The 23648-nt window shown below is 41.0% G+C and overlaps 1 long non-coding RNA gene across 1 annotated transcript in view; it reads right to left on the bottom strand.

Moving 5' to 3' along the window:
* Positions 1–314: 314 nt before the first annotated feature.
* The window catches only part of LOC125168991 (uncharacterized), a 39031-nt gene continuing 15697 nt past the window's right edge, over positions 315–23648 (bottom strand). The window contains exons 3-5 of the long non-coding RNA XR_007153381.1: positions 4277–4448; positions 3629–3692; positions 315–1264 (exon numbers count right to left, since the gene is read on the bottom strand). This is a non-coding gene — a long non-coding RNA (uncharacterized LOC125168991). The remainder of the gene's footprint in view (positions 1265–3628; positions 3693–4276; positions 4449–23648) is intronic.

Raw genomic sequence — 23648 nt, 5'->3', positions numbered from 1 at the left:
ACAGTTCAGCTGTGAATTTCAACTTACTGCACCTGTTCTCTTACAGTAGTCACACATTAATGAAGAAATGATCCTGGAAAAGAAATCATTTTGGATTATCTTTTTTTTTAATCACATGGAGGGTTATTTTTATTTTTATTTTTTTAATGTTTATTTATTTATTTAGAGACAAAGAGAGAGAAAGCGGGAGCAGAGGAGGGGCAGAGAGAGAGAGAGAGAGAGAGAGAGAGAGAGAAGGAGAGGGAATCCCAAGCAGGCTCCACACTGTCAGCACAGAGCCTGACACGGGCCTCAATGTCGCCAACTGGGAGATCATGACCTAAGCTAAAATCAAGAGTCAGACACTCACCCGACTGAGCCACCCAGGCAAACCTGAGTGATATTTTTAATATCCAATGGCTCATATCTTACAATCTTTATTTCTAAAAAGAATTCTATTTTCAACTACTAAACATGGCTCTACACTTAAGGGACTGTCTTCCTTCAGCAGTGAATGGAAGCCATGCACATTAGGTCTTAGCTCTAGCAAAGATCAGTCCTCAGGAAGCCTGCGTTCTTGCCATCCCTCATATGATACTCCGCATTTAAATTAGACCACCCAAATGGAATAGAAATGTGACCAGCAGTCATAAGCGTAGTAGAAAATATAAAGCCAAAATTGAATGACCCAAGAGATAGTTGCTGTTTATACTCTCTGCTTCCTCATGGTGTTACATGTGCATAAATAAAAGTACCAAAGATAGGAACAGAAGGCCAGATTGAACAGCTGGCAAATGTATGACAAATCTATAGTCAACTCACCTTCTGATTTCATTTCAGTTCTTTGCACCGAACAGTTCCAGTTCTATAGCAATTCATAAGCTTATGGGAGAGTCATTATCTTGCTCTGCAACACTAACTCATTTTGGGGTGAAATAGGCAGTGAGATTGCAGGTTACAACAGTTGAACAAAGGAAAGCCAATTCAATATTATTTTTATCTGACTGGGCATTTTAATGTCACTGGGAACAAAAGAGTTCTCCTCTTCCCTTTTCTTAACTGTGACCATCAAGGAAGACTTAGAAATGCTATTATAATTATGGCTTACGTTTCATAATTTCTTGATTCCCTGGAGTATATAGAAAATGAAAAGATAATGTTTTACCTTGAAAGGCTGAAATGGAAAAACCTCCTGTTCATGAAATCTCTCTGGAATGGAGTGATTTGTGTGATTGCAATCACAGAGCCAGCTAAAATAGCATACGAATTCTCCAATGTCTTCCTTCTGTCAAAAAGAACATTTCGTTGAAACTACCTTTATAGCCTGGAATGGCTGTCTGCTTTCCAAAAAAGAGTTCTAAATGGCTATTAAGCAACCAGTAACTCTGCCTAAATGTGGAGCAATTAGAACCATTTTCAAAGTTTTGAAAGATTGTTCTAACCTCACCCCTTCCTTTGCCAAGACTTAGATGGAATCAAGAAAATAAGGGGCTTGGGGATGAATAAGACTGAAGACGTAAACGAGTCAGCGCGATGTTTGAAAGGGAAGTGTGTCCACACCTTTGGAGCAATTTTTGAATTTTTAATTATTATGATTAACTCTGGAAAATGGGATGTCATACATCACAGAACATTTCCTCCATTAAAAAAACAAAAACCCTCATCGCATCAACCTCAACCCACATCATTACGCGTCTATGTAAGGCCCATCTTTTTAAATCATTTTTCTCCACTTTCATTCTCTGTAGTGTGGTCATCTTCTCCAATGTGCTTGATATGTGTTCATATGGATGAATAGACACTTATAAATATACTTTGTGTGTGTTAATTTACATAATAGTATTGTGGTATAGATACTCCGCAACAAAAACAACATTTTGCTTTTAAGATCTACCTCTGTGGCTCTATGCATATCAGATGCTTTGTCTCTATCACTGCATACTAGTCCATGGTGTGCGGTCACTGCTTTCTTTATCATTTTATCTTTTATCTTTATCATTTTCTCTTTATCATTCCCCACTACGGACACTTCAGTGGCCTCAATCTCCACCACAATAAGCAACACTTGATGAATATCCTTGTACAGTCTTTCATGGATCTGTAAGAGAGTTTTTCTTTTTCTTTTTTTAACTATTGCTATTTTTTAAGTATATTTATTTATTTTGAGAGAGAGCGTGCAAGTAGGGGAGGAGCAGAGAGAGAGGGAGAGAGAGAGAGAATCCCTAGCAGGCTCTGCCCTGTCAGCGCAGAACCCAATGCAGGCTCAAACTCACCAACTGCAAGATCATGACCTGAGCTGAAGGCAGACACTTAACTGAGCCACCCAGGTACCCCGAGAATTTTGCTAAAGTATGGATCCAGTGGGGCAACTGGGTGGCTCAGCTGGTTAAGCATTTGACGTCGGCTCAGGTCATGGTCTCGCGGTTCATGAGTTCAAGCCCCACATCGGGCTCTGTGCTGAAAGTTCAGAGCCTGGAGCCTGCTTCAGATTCTGTGTTTCCCTCTCTCTCTGTTCCTCCACCTCTAACTCTCTCTCTCCCTCTCTCTCAAGTCAGTAAACATAAAAAAATTAAAAACTTAAAAACTTAAAGTATGGATCCAGGAGTAGGATTCCATAATTATATATCCCAAGCTAATTTTACTAAGTACCCTCGGCCCTACCCCTCTTGCTTCTCCAGGACAGCCAGGCCAGTTTCCTCTTCCACCAACGGTACACAGTTTGCCTCCTCACATTCTCATTAATATTTGATGTCCTTCTAATTTTTGATAATTTAATGGGAATAAGGTAGCACCTTGCTGTTTTAACAACACTGAGATTTTCCAGGGAGGTTGAGTTCATCTTGCTTGTGTGAGGATAGTTAACATTAAGTACGGGCTTGCTGTTGCTTCAAAGTTTGAGAATGGGAAAGAGAGTCTGTATGAGTGTTGAGCCGAAGGAGGTGCTCCAGACAGATGTGGATGCCCAGCTTAGACTGTTCCATGAGTCCTCCCAATGATTCTGTAAACTGCACATACCATTTAATAAACTCCTTTCTGCTTAAAATAGTTAGAAGGCATTTTCTTTTTGGCAACTAAGAAGGCTGGTTTATATAGTAATCGGTACCATAAGTGGTTGCAAACCCTCAAGGAATAAAATGGGAATCAAGGATAGGTTATTCAGATAGGTTAAGTGTGAAAGCAGTGAGGATCTGCTTCCCATTATAATATAGGTCACTACAGCATTTTATCTGTGGACTTTCATTTTTCCATATACATTTTGGAATAGATTTGATGATAGTATCAAAAATAATCTTGGATTTTTAGTAAAATCATATTGAATTTATAGAACAATTTGGGGATAATTGACATTATTACAATATTTTGTCCATCGGTGAACATCGTATGGTTTTCTATTTGGGTTTTATTTTATGACCTATAATAATATTTTAAAAAGTTCTCCATAAAAGCTTTGTGGATTTTGTTGGATTATTTTCATTTCTGGGTGATGTCCATTTCTCCTCTAGTCCAATAATAATCCTGTTTGATATACAGGAAATTATGAACCCTATTTTGTTAACCATTATAACCACATTATATGACAACTGTAAAATAGAAAGGGAATGACAAAGAAAAAAATTAAAAAACTTATTATGTATAAATATCTACTTACAGGTTTTTTAATGCTCTTCTGGATGATTCCTGGATTTCTAATGCATTTTCTAGTTGGTTGTTGCCTGTATAAAGAAATAGTATGAGCCAAGGATACTATCTACACTCTCTTATTCAATCAGCTTCCCAGTTGATTCAACTTTTTAAAATGTAGATTGATCTTTTCATTTTCAAATAATGACTTTCCTTTCTTCCCTTCTAACCTTTAAACTCATTTATTTCATTGCCTTATTTCCCGAAAACTCTAATGCTGTGTTGAACGGGGTCAATGACAGAGAAAGTCTAGTCTTGTCTCCAGTCTTAAAGGGAATGCATCAAAAAAGAAGGATGAATAACTTTGCAATCTGGCCTCTCCATTTGCCACCCCTTTTCCAAGAATTGTCTCCCTCAGTTGTAACCAGCTGTCCTTGGAGTGTGCAGTGCTAGAGAAGGAGGGAAGGTGGGGAAGCCCAGGCCCTGTTTAGTTGTTCGCACTTATTTTATTCCTCCCCATCTCTCCTCAGCTCAAAGATCACCCTTGCATTAATCTCACTGATCTGGGCTTCTAATTTGCTGCCTCAAGTTTAGACGGAGAAGGCAAGAGCCAATCAATGCTCTCTTTCTATACCCATGCTATCTTCCATCGCCTCTTCCCTTCCGAGGCTCTTACTTCAGCTAGGACTCAGAACGGAGCCAACTTCTGTCTCCCCAGGGACTTTTCAGTTTTTCCAATATTTTCTTAGATCCACCATTTTCTTTCTCCCTTCTGTGACATCTTCAGGATTGGGTTTAGAGTAGGGCTCCAGAAATTCCTTCAGGTAACATCTTAAATTTTTGCTATCCTGGAATGTTGTCGAAAAATGAAAAGATAAGAGAGAAAACTTGGTTGACAATGTAATAAGGAGGTAGCCACAACCTGCATGCCTACTGCATTATCTGTGAAATGCTATGAAAGTTGGCCTCAGGTGCCTGGGTAGCTTAGTTAAGTGTCCAACTCTTGATTTCAGCTCAGGTCATGATCTCACAGTTCGTGGGTTCAAGCCCTGCATCGGGCTCCGCACTGACAGCTCAGAGCCTGCTTGGGATTCTCTCTCTCCCTCTATCTGTCTCTGCTCCTCTCCATACCCCCCACCCCATCAAAATAAATTAATTAATTAAAAAAAAAATAAAGTTGACCTAAGACTAGAAAGGAGACTAGAACTGACCCAGACCTCCGTATACCTCAAACTACAAATAGATTTCCCTAAAATCTTGAGGGTTTTCATAAAATCTAGTGTCACAGTGCTGAAAGACACATCTTAATCCTTTGCACAGAGTGAGAATAACAGAGAAAGTGGCTGCATCTGAAGAAGATGTACTCATATTGTATTTCCATGTGTCTAAAATCTAATTTTCAGTCTATGGGGCTAGATGTTGTGAAATTGGGTAAGAGAAAGAGGGAAGGTGACAATGGGCAGGTCATACACAAAAAACTTTGGCCAGAGGTCTTTGCCCTTGAACACCAAAAACTGAGAGAGACATTTCCCAGGGCAAAAGAAACAAACAAACAGATACGATGGCATTTGTGATAAACCTAAAAGAGCTTTGGACTGCCCATCTTGGGCCTCCTCCTTTTCCCCCACAATATTCTCTAGTAGGAAATTAGCACTCCTCCAAGATGAGCAATCATCAGACAAGTACTGATACTGGACCTGTGCACAGATATTAGATCTAAGTGGAAAAGAGGAAAGGAACGTAAACAAAAGACAAATTAAAAACTCACATCACAAAGAAGATTTATTTTTTAAAAATGTTGACTTATTTTGAGAGAGAGAGAGAGAGAGAGAAAGAAAAAGAGGGAGAGAGAGCCGGCGAGGGGTAGACAGAGAGGGAGAGAGAGAATCCCAAGCAGGCTCCGCACGGTCAGCACAGAACCCGACAGGGGGCTCAGACTCATGAGCCGTGACCTGAGCCAACGTCAAGAGTCGGGCACTTAACTGACTGAGCCACCCAGGCGCCCCATAAAGAAGCTTTTAAAATGAAAATCTAAATGAGGAAAGAGTTCATTATCTCAAAGCAATTACAAATCATGTTCACTCCACACAGGAACTGCTGCTGTTGGAGTCCCTCATTTTATGTGACTCCAGGTCTTTTCTCATACCTACTCCAGGGGAAATACCTTCCTCGTCTAGCTCTTGGTGAGAGTCTCATCACCTCCCAATCTCAGCCTTTCTACTCTTCCCAGGCTGGTTTGTTTTTCCCATGTATGAGCCAGTCACCACACACTTGAAAGGTCCCAATGATGCTCACCTCCCACAGCCTCCATCAAATCTCTTTTGGAAGCAGAAAAATTACCAAATAAATATACTGTATAAAAGAAAAACATAAATGTTGTAAAATTTGATTTTATGTAAGCAAAAGATAACATTAATTGCATGGGTTCAAAAACCAGAAGGATGTTTATATAACTATAGGCAAAAAATTATTATTTTCAGTAGCATTTATTTTTATTGTTTATTGTTTATTTTTTTTTCAACTTTTTTTTTTATTTTATTTTTGGGACAGAGAGAGACAGAGCATGAACGGGGGAGGGGCAGAGAGAGAGGGAGACAGACACAGAATCGGAAACAGGCTCCAGGCTCCGAGCCATCAGCCCAGAGCCCGACGCGGGGCTCGAACTCACGGACCGCGAGATCGTGACCTGGCTGAAGTCGGACGCTTAACCGACTGCGCCACCCAGGCGCCCCTATTGTTTATTTATTTTTGAGAGAGAGAAAGGCAGAGACAGAGACAGAGCATGAGAGAGGGAAGGGCAGAGAGAGAGGGAAACACAGAATCTAAAGCAGGCTCCAGGCTCTGAGCTGTTAACACAAAGCCCGACATGGGGCTCGAACTCACACACTGTGAGATCATGCCCTGAGCCAAGGTCGGGGCTTAACCAACCGAGCCACCCAGGCGCCCCTCATTTAGTTTTCTTTTTAAAAACTTGTGTTAAAAATTTACATAAAATTTTACCATTTTAACCATTTTAAGGGTACAGTTCATTGGCAACAAGCACAATCCCATTTATGTGCAGTCATTACCACTATCCATCCCCAGAACTTTTTCTTCTTTCCAAACAGAAACTCTACCCATTAAATAATTACACCTAATTTCCTCTTCCCCTCAACATGTTTTGTCTCAATAAATTTGACTACTTTAGGCCCCTCGTATAAATAGAAGCATCTAGCATTGTTAAAATCAAATAAATCACATTTTAGGGGCGCCTGGGGGGCTCAGTTGGTTGAGTGTGTGACTCTTGATTTTGGCTCAGGTCATGATCCCAGGGTCATGGGATTAAGCCCTGGGTTGTGGGATCAAGCCCTGGGTCAGGCTCTATTCGGAGTGTGGAGCCTGCTTAAGATTCTCTCCCTCTCTCTCTCTCTCTCTCTCTCTCTCTCTTTCTCTGCCCCTCTCCCCTGCTTGTGCTCTCTCTCTCTAAAAAAACTAAAAGAAAATGTAATTTAATTTAATTTAAAAATCACATTTTATTTTTCTATTAACCTCTACTTTGCACACTCACCATTCTTCTTGTTCTCCAGACTGATTAGGAAGAGGTTTGTTTTAAGTCCCAATTGTAACCATGTTACAGGGGGCTTTTCTTGGTACCAATAAGCAAGTCTCTCTGAGCTTTAAATGTACTAATACTGGAGAAAATTTATTCTGGAGGGAGAAATAAAACTGAAAGAGAAAGTTGAGAGAGTTCTACAGAGAGGAAAGAATCACAGAAAAGACCCAGCTAACAGAAGTCTGTGTCTCTCAGTGGATTGTGTAGGTTTAATTTAGTCATTAAGTAAGTGTACCAGCTGCCTTGAAACCACAGGGCTGGACATATCTGTCCTGGACTGGAATAGAAGGCAAGGTATCTGGCTTTGGTTCATCATAGGAGCTCATTCATAATTCAGAAAAAGAAAACATAGTCAGGCGTTTGTTCTTATTTTTGGTTAGGAAACTTTCAAATGCTGCAATTGTGAAGAAATAGTAAGATGATGGACGCCTGGGTGCCTCAGTCAGTTAAGCGTCCAACTCCTGATTTTGGCTCAGGTCATGATCTCAGTTCAGGTCATGATCTCACAGTTTGTAAGATTGAGCCCCAAGTCCAGTTCTGCGCTGGCAGCACAGAGTCTGCTTGTGATTCTCTCTCTGCCCCTCCCCCACCCCTGTGTGAGCATGTGCACACGCTCTCTCTCAAAATAGATCAATGTTAAGAAAAAAAAGAAATAGTAAGATGATATTTCTGACTTTTAAAATTGATTCACTGGCTTTTCATGATAGATAAAGACTTCACATTTCAATTTTTTTATGTCTATTTATTTTTTGAGAGAGAGACAAAGTGTGAGTGGGGAAGGGGCAGAGAGAAAGAGGGAAACACAGAATCTGAAGCAGCCTCCAGGCTCTCAGCTGTCAGCACAGAGCCTGACACGGGGCTCAAACTCACAAACCACAAGATCGTGACCTAAGCCAAAGTCAGATGCTTAACCGACTGAGCCACCCAGGTGCCCCAAGACTTCACATTTAAATGGTATTCCAAGATGGCCTTTTATAACTGAGCTTTGTTTAGGTAAAATTCTGAAAGGCATCATTCACTAATCATCAATCATTTCATGATTCTCTCTGATGTTTCAGACACTGTGCTGGGCACTGGGGTAAAAAATACTATACTCAAATGCTTCATGAGAAAACAGTTGATAAGTGGGTAGGTAGGTTAAGTAGTTAGCTATATAGATGAAGATCAGGGTGAAGAAAAGAAGAGAGAGAGAGAAACAGAAAGAATAAAAAAAATGTGGCAAACTAAGAAATCTGGGTAAAGGGCAAATAAAATTTCTTTGTACTATTTTTACAACTTTAAGTTGAAAATTACTTTTCAAAGGTGCTACAAAAAGTAAGAAAATAGAACATATAAGTGGTTATAACTAGTTCATTTAAAAAGTCATGTTATATGGGGGCGCCTGGGTGGCGCAGTTGGTTGAGCGTCCGACTTCAGCCAGGTCACGATCTCGCGGTCCGTGAGTTCGAGCCCCGCGTCGGGCTCTGGGCTGATGGCTCGGAGCCTGGAGCCTGTTTCCGATTCTGTGTCTCCCTCTCTCTCTGCCCCTCCCCCGTTCATGCTCTGTCTCTCTCTGTCCCAAAAATAAATAAACGTTGAAAAAAAATTTTTAAAAAAAGTCATGTTATAAAAGGGACTTCCAATGTCATTTTTAAAAGGAATGATTCCTCATCACACTAATAGATATTTAGAGGAAAATGGAGCTCCACAGTTATAAGTTCGCAAAATATATACCATGCACCTCTCCCAGTCGAATGTACATCTTAGCATACTCAAAGATCAGAGAAGTCCCATAGGAAATAAAGCCAACTACTGTATAATGTTTAGTACAAAATATCCCAACGCATTTGACCATTGACTCCCCACCTCTTTTTTTTAGTGACATCTACTAAAATAGAGATTTCAGAAATGCCATTGTGAGATAAGGAACATTATCTCGATGTGTGCAAACTCACTTAGAAGAAGGAGTCTGCTTGCAATGCATTATATGTTCCTGAGTTTACACAGATGCAATTCCACTTGGTTCTCAGAGATCATTGTGTGAAGGTATAGACATGTGGTTCCTCTTTTAATTGGAAACTCTTATGCTTAATGTGGTATTTATTGAATTTCATGCTGAGATAAATAGCTTTTTGTTTATGCAATTTCCCAGGACTAATTGCTGAGTTTTTAGAACAGTCTTTCACTAAGCGTTAATGATTACAATTAAATGAACCACTAAGATAAAACAAATTATCAATTCAGCCACCTATTGTGAATCTGTTGGTCTTGAACTACCTGATGTAAATATGTAAGATGGCTGGCTTTTTCCCATGATCGCTAGAGGCAAGATGATCCAGGTCATTTCTGCTTGTTCCCTGGAATCTTCTTCCTCAAAATTCCCTAAGAGTAGAAGGTGACTTCAGAAATACAACATCAGGTTTTTCTCTATATCAATAAAGAAATCTCTGTTATATGAATTCTCACGGTATGCTTTGTTAGTGGAAAAGGCTACGAGTGAATACTTTGAGAAATTTTAAGAAATAGTTGAGAACAATTTTTCTTTCATAAAAAAATTCTAATAAAAATCTTGAATAAGATGTCTTATTTCTTAAGTGATAAAGACACATCCTCCTGGAAGTGAATTCAGAGAGTGCTAATTTTTAAAGTTCACAAACCATTGTGTATGCAGATGTTACTGAAATGCCCCAATACCTGATCAAAAAATGGAAATACAAATCCAGTTTTATAAGGCATATAATGAATTGTCTCCACAATAATAATGTATATTGCTAGTAATAATGTAATATTATTGCTAGTAATAATAATGTAATTGCTAATAATTTTAAAAATATTTCCTAATTAAAGTAGGTTTTCTTCATAATTATACATGTAAAGTCATAAAACAGAACACAGTGATTCTTTTTGTTGTTGTTGTTTTTAAGTTTATTTATTCATTGTGAGAGAGAGAGAGTGCACCTGTGCATGGGAGAGGCAGAAAGAGAGGGAGAGAGAATCCCAAGCAGGCTCCACACTGCCAGTGCAGAGCCTGACTCAACATACAAACCCACAAACTGTGAGATCATAACCTGAGCTGAGACCAACAGTCAGATGCTTAACTGACTGAGCCACCCAGGTGCCCCCAGAACACAGTGATTCTTAAAGAACAAGTAAAATCTATTAATGGACCAATTCTTATTTAATTAATTGACTACACTGCTAAAAAAGTAAGTGTATAATGTAAAGCATGGTATTATTAAGTAGATAAAGGGAAGAAAGGTATAATGCCAAACAGACGAAACTTCAAAACATCAAATTGTCATTTTTCAATGATATTCCTAATTTGCATTTTTTTGAGAGAGAGAGAAAGAGAGAGAGAGAGACAGACAGAGAGCACACAAGATGGGGAGGGGATGAGGGAGAAGGAGACAGAATCTGAAGCAGGCTCCACATCCAGCAAAAAGCCTGACACAGGGCTCCATCCGAAATCAAGGGTCAGTCCCTCAACCGACTCAGCCAACCAGGCACCCCCTTATTTTTTTTAATTTGAGAGAGAGAGAGAGAGAGAGAGAACACTCAAACAGGCTGCACACTCAGCATGGAGTCTGATGCAGGGCTTGATCCCACAACCCTGGGATCACAATCTGAGCCAAAATCAGATGCTCAACCAGCTGAGCCACCCAGGTGCCCCTACGTATTTCTTCACTGTTCTCTACAGTTATGCTCAGTACACTATGTAAATTGTCATTTAACCATGTTAATTACCATCTTGATTTCTTTGCTTAACCTTGTGCCTTGGATTACGTGAAATAAGAAGAAATAAGAAAATAAAGATTAAGGGAAGAGAGACAAAGGAGAAACCAACACTCCCTGAGACAGTTCTGTATTAAAATATAAAACGACATAAATTTTGTTCCTGAGGGGGAATTGTTATGTGTGAAATGCTAATTCCTTATTTTTCTTGGTTAGACCAAAGGTAGAGAAAATGGTGGGCTTTAATTATTTGCAAAAGAACTACAAATTAGAGTTTAGTTAATTCATTGACTCACTTCATAACCACCTATCACTCATTCACTTAATTCAGAGATTTGTAAAGCACAACCCATGGGACAGCCACCGGGTTCTATAAAGTTGAACTAGAACAAATCCGTGCCCATTTGTTATATTTTCCATGGCTGCTAAGAAATCAGAGTGAGAGGTCACAAAAGAGACTTTCTGGTCCATGAAGCCTAAAATATTTCCTATCAGGCCCTTTACAGAAAAAGGTTGCTGACTCCTGATTTAAGCAGGCCTTTAGTCATTTGTTTTCATTTAACAAGTATTTTGCAGTCGAAGTGGCATTGGCCTCAGTGCTAGGACCACAGCCATGAACACACAGCCCTAGTCTCTGCCCCTGTGGACTTTACATTCTAGTGGAAGAGACAATTAAGCAGCAATGACATCAACAGTGTGATCAGGTCTAGAATAGGGAAAGATGTAACAGGTGATAGGAACCCAGATCAAAGGCACCAAGCTGGAGTTGAGAGGAGCGAATGTAGTAAGGGTGATCCTGGAAGAAAATGATACCTAAACTGAAATCTGAAGAGTGAACGAGAGTCAGGAAAGTAAAACCCGGGGCTGGGAGGGGTGAGGCAGAGAAGGAAGGAGTCTGAGGTAGGTTGTGAGTATTGCAGGGAGAAAGACATATGCTGAGTCCCATGGGTAGATGAAAGTGTGGCATGAGCAATGTCTAGTCCAATGAGAACAAAGGCTTATTGGGAGAAGTAGTAAAAGGAAAGCTAGAAAAGCAAGCAGAACCCAGATTATGAGTCTTATAAGGAGCTTAATCCAAGGAAAATGGAAAGCCATGAAAGGATTTAAATTATGAGAAAGATACAATCAAATTTATATGTTAGCATGATCACATACTCTTCAGTGTGGAGTTGGAGGGGAGAAAGGCTAGAGTCAGAAATAAGAACTAAGAAGCTATTGTAGATATTTGGGCTCTTTCCATAACTTGACTATCGTTGATAATGCTGCTATAAACACCAGGCTGCATGTGCCCCTTCAAATTTGTAGAATTACTAATTTGTAAAAATACTGATTCAAAGGGATACATGCACCTCAATGTTTATAGCAGTGCTATATACAGTAGTCAAATTATGGAGAGAGCCCAAATGTCCACCGACTGATGAATGGATAACGAAGATATGGTATATATATACAATGGATTATTACTCAGCCATAAAAAAGAATGAAGTATTGCCATTTGCAACAACATGGATGGGGCTAAAGAGTATCATGCTAAGTGAAATAAGTCAGAGAAAGGCAAATACCATATGATTTCATTCATATGTGGAATTTAAGAAACAAAACAAGCATAGGGGGGAAAAGAGAGAGAGAGGCAAGCCAAGAAACCAACTCTTACCTGTAGAGAACAAACTGATGGTTACCAGAGGAGAGAGGGGGTGGAGGGATGGGTTAAATAGGTGGTGGGGATTAAGGAGTGCACTTGTGATGAGCACCGGGTGTCGTATGGAAATGATGAGTCACTAAATCCTACCCTTGAAACTAATATTACATTGTATGTTAACTAACTGGAATTTAAATAAAAACTTAAGGGGCGCCTGGGTGGCGCAGTCGGTTAAGCGTCCGACTTCAGCCAGGTCACGATCTCGCGGCCCGTGAGTTCGAGCCCCGCGTCGGGCTCTGGGCTGATGGCTCAGAGCCTGGATCCTGTTTCCGATTCTGTGTCTCCCTCTCTCTCTGCCCCTCCCCCATTCATGCTCTCTCTCTCTCTGTCCCAAAAATAAATAAACGTTGAAAAAAAAAAAAAAAAATAAATAAATAAATAAATAAAAACTTAAAAAAAAAAAAGCTGTAGGGGTGCCTGAGTGGCTCAGTCAGTTGAGCATCTGACTCAGCTCAGGTCATGATCTTGCAGTTTGTGAGATCGAGCCCTTCATCCGGCTCTGTGTTGTCCATGCAGAGCCGGCATCATCAGATCCTCTGTCCTCCTCTCTCTCTCTCTGCACCTCCCCCACTCACACTCTCTCTCTCAAATATATATATATATATATATATATATATATATATATATATATATACTGTTTTAGAGATGAAATTCCCAGTTATAGCCAAGTGAGGAGACTGGCAAATCTTCTACCTGAAAAGGAACTGTAAAGCTGGAAAAAACAGCAAACAAAAAAATCACCTTTTAACAGTCTGAAAATGAACAAAAGCACGCAACAATCCGAGAGCATTTATATTTGAAAATCTGCTTAACTTCCCAAGTAGGAACATGGGAATCTGTGGTGCTCTCTGGGCTTGGCCGCCCCCATCCCTCCTCCAGCTCGGTGGACAAGGAGGCTTTCCAGGGCAGGGCAGGTCCTAAGGACCAGCAGCTTCTCCCGGACTGGGGGAAGGGGCTTCCTCAATGCGGTGTGGTAGGAAAAGCCTGCACCCAGCAGTGTTATTGGTAAGAGTGACAACACAGCCCTAGTTGAGTAGGAAAGGCTCACAGCTCTGCCAGCCCGAGTTTGTAGTCATTGTGGGAGAAGGCATATTTCTTGTGTGGTTGTGTGTGTTGTGTGTGTGTGTGTGTGTGCGCACGCGTGCCGCTTCTAATGGAGAAAACCCAAACCAGTTACAATGCCTCGCTCACACTGAAGCTGAACATAAAAGGGCCCAGCAAAGGGCAGAAGCCTGGGCATACTTGAACATGGCATGAGCTTTGAATGTCGCCCCCTGTACTCTCATATATATTTATCGGCAGAGAACAGAAGCCTTATGGGCTTGAAGCGGTTGAGTACGACCCCGATCCAACCTCTGTCTAACCAAGGCAATGCAGACACAGGGGTGACTTCACAGAAGCAAGGTTAAAAATAAAACCCAGAAGATTTTTTAAAACAAAACAAACAAACAAAAAACCCATGAAGCAGAGACATCAGCATTCACAGACCAGAGAGGAGACCGATTTCACAGATCTTGCCCGGGAAAGCACGAAACAAAGAAATAAGCAAAACCGTAACAACAACAATCTTCATGAGCGGAAAAATGAGAATCCAGAGTTGCACTAATATATTATATGAAATGTCCAGATTTCAACAAAAACTGCTGGACACACAAGGAGACAGGGAGGTGTGGTGCATGCTCGGGAAATAAAGGCGCCAGTAAAACATGTCACACGTAGCTGAGTTGTGCTCTTCGGCAGTTCACGTCCTCTAAGAAGCAGTCCGAAGTGAGATTAGACACACAAGAGATTTGGTGGTGGAAATGCTTGTGAACGTGGAGAAGGCAGCAGAAATGGGTAGGGAGAGAGGCACCTGGGTGGCTCAGCTGGTTAAGACTCTCACTCTTGATTCTGGCTCAGGTCATGATCTCACGGTTCATGAGTTCCAGCCCCAGCCCCGAGTCAGGCTCTGTGCTGACAGCCTGGAGTCTGCTTCCTATTCTCTCTCTCTCTCTGCCCCTCCCCTGTGCTCACTCTCACTGTTCCTCAAAATAAAAAAATAAAGAAATGATAGGGAGAGACTTCAGTCCACAGTGCAGGTCTGGGATCTATGAAATGAGAGCAGAAAAGGAAGAATTGGCTAGGGGACCCTAAATCGCAGTGCAGTTGTGAGAAAGTCTGGGCTCTGTGTGGTAGAGGAGCCTCATGCTGGGCGGGTTCAGCTCAGGTACCCACACTGAGTTCCAGCCCGGGAGTGACCCGGAGAAGTGTGGTCTTGGTGCGAGTAGATAGATGTGAAGATGCCGCGCTCAAACTCAAAACCTTTTGGCCTTCCACGACACATCCACGCCGGCACGCTCCCTTCCAGCAGCTTCTTCCTCCTGTTTTGCTCCCCTTTTCTGCTGGCCAGAATAACTCTGGCCTCTCCACTTGACCCAGCATCAGCCATCTCTAGTCTTCTAAGAGCCACCCTAACCGTGAGTTTACCTCATCCTCTGGGGCCTCACCAGAGCCCCCCAAATCAATGAATTCTCCCTTAACCATTCTTTTGTTCCAACCCTCTTGATCAAGCACCCTCTCAATCTAATTCCAGGGGTAATCCACTCATTCTTAATGGTACATGCTAGTGAATTCTTATAATTCTTTTAGGGTGTAATTTCCTCCTTTCTCTTATCAGGCCCCGTACATCCCTGTCCAGGTCACATGAAGATTTATTTAGCCCTGCTCATCACTCTGGTAGCCAGGAGAGGAGGCAGGAGTAGCTCCTGAGCGGGAGCACCTGTTGCCTCGCAGGGGAAATGTCTCTGCCCTAGCAACTGCAGGCAGGAGGGGGGATAGCTCCCTACTAGGGAAGGGTAGCCACCTCTGAAAGCCCTGAGTGTTCAGGGTCCCAGGGGTTCCCAGCCAAGGCCCTGACCTTAGCACGAAAGACCTGTCTGGTCTGAGCATTTAAACATCGCGGGAGCTCTGTGACTCTGTCATAGCTCTTTCTGCTCCTGGGCTGTTTTTACTCTTCCATTTTAGAAGATAAAGATCTTTTCTTAAGCTGTCAGGGCCCTCTGGCTCACACACTTAGCCTTTAATGGTTTGTTAACTGCCCTCAATTTCTCATTATCCCATCAAAGGACATCAATATGGCTTGTTAAAAATAAGGCAATTCCACTCCTTGTAGGCATTACTCCCTGATATCTTTCACATGTCAGAATCACTGCATTTCTCTCTAATGGGACATTTTCTAAGGTCACCATTGGGGAAACCTTCAGCAACTGGGCTCTCACCTCGTGCCAGAGACTCTATCACGGCCCCCACATTCTATTCAGGATAGAGCCCTTTGTGCCAGCTAGCCAGTGAGGGTGCCAGTCCCAAGCCCCGCCTTTTTTTTTAAATGTTTTATTTATTTTTGAGACAGAGAGAGACAGATCATGAGTGGGGGAGGGGCAGAGAGCAAGGGAGACACAGAATCTGAAGAAGGCTCCAGGCTCTGAGATGTCAGCACTGAGCCCAACGTGGGGCTCGAGCCCATGAACTGTGAGATCATGACCTGAGTCAAAGTTGGACGCTTAACCAACTGAGCCACCCAGGCACCCCCCAAGCCCTGTCTTAATGTCCGTTTTCCCAGACCCAACACTTGGTACCACCTATGTTAGTCTAGGTCCTTCAAGAAGTACACACTAAGTTGTGTTAGCCATGCAAGAGGTTTCCTGGGGGAGGAGGAAGGGAAGGGAGCAGGGGTAGGTATGGAGAACCTTCAGATTGCAGTGCAGGTAACTCCTGCAGAAGGAGAGAGGTAGGGAAGGATTGGGTGGGAAGAGGCTCAGACGACAGTGTAGTTCAGAGAAAGCCTCAGAGGGGCTGGTGGAGGGCCCCAGGGAAGACTGCCTTTAAGGAGTCCCGCAGGAGGGAGGCATGGCCCAGCTCAAGTCATTGGCTTAGTTAGGATACCTTGCTTGGTCACTGGCTTAGTCATTGGACGGGAGCAGCCTGGGAAGCATGGCTTGGGTGTGAGTGCCATGTGGCTCTAGGTGAGGCAGCTGGAAACTGTCAGTCAACTGTGACCCTCAGCAGTCCTACTGAATGATGATATGAGAAATATAATTCCATCCTCTACATGTGTCCTCTGCTGGTGTTTCTGAGGATCCCCAGACCAGACTGTTTGCACAAATGTCTCCTTTTGTTTTGAATTCCTACTCCTGCTTAAGTGATCTGTTTCCTTTAGTGATCTTACCACTTCTGGCAACCTTAATTCTCTCTTGGCATCGATGGCCCAAATCTGAAGATCTCACTTCATTCCCCAAAGTGGCACTATCACAGTGTTGTAAGTATCTGACATATGAAAGATTTGGTGGTGATGGGGAAAATTCCAAGAGAGGGAAATGAAACACTTGATTTTTAATTTTAGATGCTCTCGTGCCTAAAGTTCACTGACCCTTGTCTGTTACGAGGAACCTCCGTCAAGGCTTTCCCACCCCCTCCTCCACTTTACTCTTTCAGAGAACTTTTCCCCACCCATTTCTTATTTCAGTCTCCATTTGCAAAATTCTCCTTCCCCTGGGTTGTTTGGAAGGGGAAAAAATAATCAAGATTCCTCTGTTTGTGGACAATTTTTTTCTTTTATCTCAACTGCTACCTAAGATGAGGATCTGGGATCTAATTGGGCCTAGCCAGAAAATAAGGTGTTTTTAGTAAATATTATAGTCAATGCCAGATTTCTGGTACATTCTCATATCTTGGTTTTGGCCACTTCTCATCATATTTTTATTTGCCAATAAATTATTAAAGACTCCATCTCAGATTAAACAGAAGGTTATGATAGACCTAATGCAAAGACACAAGACAACAAATAGCCATAAGCCACAGACTTTTCTATGCTATTTCTCATCTTAAGTTTACTTTCCAATCTATTGGTATTTTCATCTTTGAAGGAGGTAACATTCAGCAATGGCAAATGTACACAAAAAAAGATTGCATATCAATTTATGAACAGATGTAGGCATGTAGCCAACATGTATAAAAGGAAAATGTTTTAGGGAGCTGATTCTTTGATGTGCATGTTCTTTTATAAGAATTTTTCTTTATCTCTCCCATAAAAAAAAGGAGCCTAGTTCAAAGCACAATCAGTCTTTCATGGTAAGGACAATGGATGGAAGCAATTTGAAGCAAATGCCCTTTGATTAAATAGATGACTGTTTGACTTCTTAATAAATAATCAACATCAAAATAAAAGTCTAGATCTTTTCAAGTTCACATGGCTATGGTTTATTTTAGCAGAATTAAATTGTATATGCACTTTGAACTCTGTAGCTTAAATATTTTTAAAAGACTCCTTGGAAATGATTTTAAATAACCCAACATCATTCATGCACCAAAGCATGGAAAATTGAAAGCAAATCAAGATCCCCAGAATATATATTTGCTTTTCAGCATCACCTTGTACTTAGAGCTTTGATTGCAAAACGCCCCCTACAGGTGTTGGTTTTGAAGCCACGTTTTGATAGGGGGAGGTACGCGCTGCAATATACAGATAAGCAGGAAATGAACCATGGAGGAAAAATCTATTAGTTCCCAAACTCAAAGAGAACAGTGGCCTCAGCACTGCATGTGTGTCCCTTTGCCAGTTTAAAAGTTTCTCTGTTCCAAATGATGCTGCACGATCGTCCCAATTTTGAATGAGCCTATCCTGCATTTCTTCTAGTTTACGAGTACGGTGAGTTGATTTTTATACCTACAAATTCCTAAGAAAGGTGATCATTTTCACACGTGTTTCCTGCTAGGATGCCCCAGCGATGGCAGCTATGGTTACACCACAGGGACGCCGGGTGCTCTTCCGTTGACAATGCCAGCTGCCTTTTGCTTCAGTTATGGCCAGCTTTTAAAAGCCAGAGTTTTGAGGCGTCTGGGTGGCTCAGTCAGTTAAGCCTCCGACTTCAGCTCAGCTCATGATCTCGTGGTTTGTAAGTTCACGCCCCGCGTCGTACTCTGTGCTGACAGCTCAGAGCCTTCATGATCCTGCTTCAGATTCTGTGTCTCCCTCTCTCTCTGCCCCTCCCCTGCTCATGCTCTGTCTCTCTCAAAAATGAGTGAATTAATTTTCAAAAATTAAAAAAAAACAAAAGTCAGAGTTTTATTTTCTTCCCCACAATTGGGACAATGTGCCCTCCCCAGTGAGTCGGAGATTCTTTCCCTTGTACACACACAAATAAAAATACAAAACAATGGCTCTTCACCAAAGCGTAATTCTAATTACATAGTTCTCTGAGTAGGCATTAGCCGAGAAAAAAAGACCTCGGTATGTCTGCTTACAAGCTGCTTGGCCCTTGCTTATGGCAGAGAGATTTCCTAAATGGTTATAGTTATTAAACTAGAATAAATGGGGGCACCTGGGTGGCTCAGTCGGTTAAGTATCTGACTTCGGCTCAGGTCATGATCTCACGCACAGTTTGTGAATTTAGAATTATTTGAGGCAAGGACCTTATGCTGTTATTCAAGTGAACACAAACCACCATTTTAATGTACATAATGTTTTCTGAATTTTCAAAAAATAAGATTACTATAAAGGGAGAGAACTTTGCATTTCTTTTGTTTGGAATCATATCTATGCGACTTGTCTGCATTTGTAGCTATTGCCTCAAAGCATCAGATAGCACTCTTTTACCTGGTAATTTCATTGTGCCTGAACATTTACATAATTAAATAAGATATTGTATTCATCAGGGTTCTCCTGATTAATGTAAAGAGATTTATTGTAAGGAATTGACTCACGTGGTTAGAGGGGCTGACAAGTCCCAAGAGGGACTTGGCAACCCAAAAAAGCCAATGGTGTAGTTCTTGTCTGAAGGCCAGCAGGGTTGGGACCCAGGAAGAGCTGACATTTCAATTCAAGCCCAAAGGTGGGAAAAACAACAAGAGCAACAAGAATAACAACAACAACATGTCCCAGTTTGAAGGCAGTGAGGCAGGAGGAATTGCTTCTTACCTAGTGAGAATCAGCCTATTTATTCTATTCAGGCCTCCAACTGATGGAATGAAGCTCACCTACCACAGGAAGGACAATTTGCTCTATTTAGTCTGCTGATTTAAATGTTAGTCCTCTCCAGGGGCGCCAGGGTGGCTCAGCAGGTTAAACATCCGGTCTTGACTTGGCTCTTGACTTTGGCTCAGTTCACGATCTCACAGTTCGTGGGTCTGAGCCCCACATCAGGCTCTGTGCTGGCAGTGTGGAGCCTTCTTGGGATTCTCTCTCTCTCCCTCTCTCTCTCTCTCTGCCCCTCCCTTGCTCATGTGCTCTGTCTCTCTCTCAAAATAAACAAATAAACTTAACAAAAATTTAAACAATGTTAATCTCATCCGAAAATACCCTCACAGACACACACAGAATAGTGCCTGACCAAATAAATATCTGGGCACTCTGTGCCCCAATCAAGTGGACACACAGAATAAATACATCTCAGATACAATTGCTTTTCCGTCATTTCTACCTCATATTTTAGTTAAATGCAATATTGGTTTCTAAAAAACTAATTACCTAAGGTTATATTATCTGTGCATTTTGTTTTGCAATAGTAAAGGGGGAATTACAAAATATTCATTACAAAGAGGAGTCACTGGCTGATAGAGAAGCACTCATCTGGTTATGCTGCATTCTACTGTAATGGTTTAATTGCCCACCATATATGAACATGCAATAATATATTTAATTAATTAACACTCCTGTTGTTGTTGTTTTTAATTTTTTTGAAATATCATGGAGAACACCCTCATACATGTATCTTTGTACATTTTACAATATTTCCGTATAATGGCTTCCTCAAAATAGAATTCCTCAAAAGAGTATGCACATTTAAAATGTTAATAGACACTGCAGCAGTGGGGTTCAAGACTAGAACTCCCCTTTCAATGGAAATTATATACCAAAGGGTATAAAACAGATAAAAGTAAAGTTGCTTTTTAAACGAGGATGGAAATCTAGAAGTTGCCTCCATTCCTTTGTTGACCAAGGCAGTCCTGGGGGCATCTCCACAGAGCTCTGCAGGGGTTGGAGCCTAGCTTGAAAACCACAGGCCTGAGATTTACTCCTTTCTTGGTGGCTTTGGCTTTGTGAGGCTATGAGGTTGCTCAATACCTTCTCCTCATAGCAGGTGTATAGGTTAACCAGCTAGATTCCCCATGCTGCCTTTATTATTATTATTTGATAAGCAAACTAAAAAGTACATAGAATGTAAACATTTTGTAAACAAATGTAAAAGCCTAACAAAATAGCATGATGCACATACCTCTATAGGCACTACCCAGATGAAGAAATAGAACCCTACTAGCATCCCATGCCAAACACAACCCCCTCATCCCACCCCAAAGGTAATCACTGTACTAACATATATAGTAATCACTCCCTTGTTTTTCATTATACTTGTACTCTAGACAGTATTATATATAAGTCAGTACACTATAGTTTCTTTTTTCCTTTTGGAGGGACTTCATATCAAAGGGATAATACTGCAGCCATTTGGTCCAATACTGTTTTTGTGAAATTTTTAATTTTTATCTGCTATTGCATATGGTTATAGTTTGTACTTTTTATTGCTATAGGACATTCAATTAAAAAAATTTTTTTTTTAATATTCACTTGTTTTTGAGAGACAGAGAGACAGAGCACAAGCAGGGGAGGGGCAGAGAGAGAGGGAGACACAGAATCTGAAGCAGGCTCCAGGCTCTAAGCTATCAGCACAAAGCCCAATGCAGGGCTTGAACTCACGAACTGTGAGATCTTGACCTGAGCTGAAGTCAGATGCTTAACCCACTGAGCTACCCAGGTGCCCTGATAAGGCATTCAATTTTATGAATACACCATAATTAATTTATCCACTCTATTTGTTGATGGGCATTTGGCTGTTTTTAGTTTGAGGCTGTTATAAATAATGCTGCTATGAACTTTCTCATACCTATCTTCTAGTTCACATAGTCTTACATTTCTATTTCACAAAAAGCTAGAGATAGGATTGTTGGGACATAGGACATGAACGTGAACTTTCTATTCTAGGCTGTTTTGCCAAGTAAACAAACAGCTCTACACAGTATTAAAAAAAAGTTTGTTTTAAAAAAGTATTTGTTCTGTAGATTACCTGATATCCACGTGTAATTGCAATAATCAGTTCTCAGATATTTTTCATAATATCTATAAAATATGGGATTGTACGGGGTTTCTTTTGTGGTAATGAAAATATTCTAAAATTAGTGGTTATGATTACACAACACTAAATACACTTAAAAAACCTCTGAATTATACACTTTAAAAGAATAGACTCTATGGCATGTGAATTATTCTCAATTGTTCGTATAAATGAACAAACAAACTCCCAAATGACAATAAGAATTCAAGATTGTTGGGGCACCTGGCTGGCTCAGTTGGTCAAGCGCCCGAATCAGTTGGTTAAGTGCCCAGCTCAGGTCATGATTTCACAGTTTGTGAGATTGAGCCTGATTCAGACTCCTTGCTGACAGGGCAAGCCTGCTTGGGATTCTCTCTCTCCCTCTATCTCTCTGCACCTCCCCTGCTCGCTCTCTCGCTCTCTCTCTCTCTCAGAATAAACATTTAAATATAGATTTAAAGAAAAAAAGAGTTCAGGACTGTTGAAGACAGAAGCCATGTAATACGAGACTGTTTCAACCTCCAGCCAACCTACCAGGAATTATGTGTTGGGGGTGGGGTGGGGTAAGGAGTGGAGAATTGGGGGCAAGCTAGGGGGGGATAGGTAAAGGAGAGAGGACAGTGATAGGTTTAAATGGTAGCTTAGAAAAATGTTTTGGTAGCTTGTATTATTTGTTTATGGGAAATAAGGAAAAGAAAATGGAATAAGGTTGGTGGTGTACTTTAAGCAGTGATCATGACTTTCTGATCTGCAGATATCAACTCTCCACATCCCAAGGAGTGTTGTTATGTTCACAGAATACATGAAGAAAATTGAGTTTTAGGGATAGAACTGGGGGTCATGGGGTTAATATATATATATATATAAAATGATGCTAACAATCACAGTTAACCCTTATTATTTCATATTTATTTTGTATTTGTTATAAGATTTCAAGTTCTGTTATAGCACTTACTAACTGTGTGACCATGAAGAAGCTACTTAGCTTCTCTTGACGTTACTTTCTTCATTCAATAAGCTGCTATTGTGCATTTCAGTTCTGGAAAGTATGTCATGGGAATTGCATTGTCCCTCCTCTGCTTTACTTAGTAGTAGATACACCAGTGAGAAGGAGCATACACTTATCCAACTCTTCCCCTTGCACACCCCCAACATAATCCCCTTAATGAGGTAAGGCTGCTGACAAGAGACAGGGACATCCCCTGGGTCAAGAGAACACAGAAAACTGCCTCGCTGCTCGAAACTAGAGAAAAGAGGAACATCGGAAAAATAATGTCTCAACAAATCATCTTGTCACATGAGCATCGTGCTAGCTGAAGAATTCTAAGCAGTGGAACTACTACAAAAGCCCTTGTTTGAATTGTATGGTATTCTGTGCCTCTTAGGCTCTGGTATGGGAAATAATCTTTTTAAATCCATAAATGACTCTTTGAAATACATCTTTTTACCTTTTTTAAAGTACAGTTGGGGATAAGCTCATTTTTGTTAAGTATAGGTAAGAAACACAACTCATGTCAGTTTTATTCATTTAGAAGGTTTAGGGACCTGTAAAGCGCCCAGAAAATTCCAACAGGCTGTTGCTATCAAATGAATCAAGATGGCTTCTTCAGCAGTTGAATATCACTCTATATAACACTTTCCTTCTATAAATGAAAGCCTTGTTTTATAACTGGCCTGGATGCTTCTGATTTTATTGGAACTATACTAAGAAGCTGGTTTGCTGTGAATTCCTGCCTTGTGGCTAAAGGTGCACAAAGTCAATACAGTGCCTGAGCTGCCCCTGGGTCTCGCGCCACCCACGTCCCAGGTGGAATTAAATGTCCTCAAGTAGGCTACTTTGAAATTCTAGTTTTTAAAGCATGCTTTTCAGAGCAGCAAAAACACAAATGACTGTGTGTATATTTACCGCACTTTATGCATCTCA

Source organism: Prionailurus viverrinus, chromosome B3, assembly GCF_022837055.1.
Source record: "Prionailurus viverrinus isolate Anna chromosome B3, UM_Priviv_1.0, whole genome shotgun sequence".
Taxonomy (NCBI): domain Eukaryota; kingdom Metazoa; phylum Chordata; class Mammalia; order Carnivora; family Felidae; genus Prionailurus; species Prionailurus viverrinus.
The sequence above is the reverse complement of the archived record's forward strand: the minus strand, read 5'-3'. Positions and strand labels throughout refer to the sequence as shown.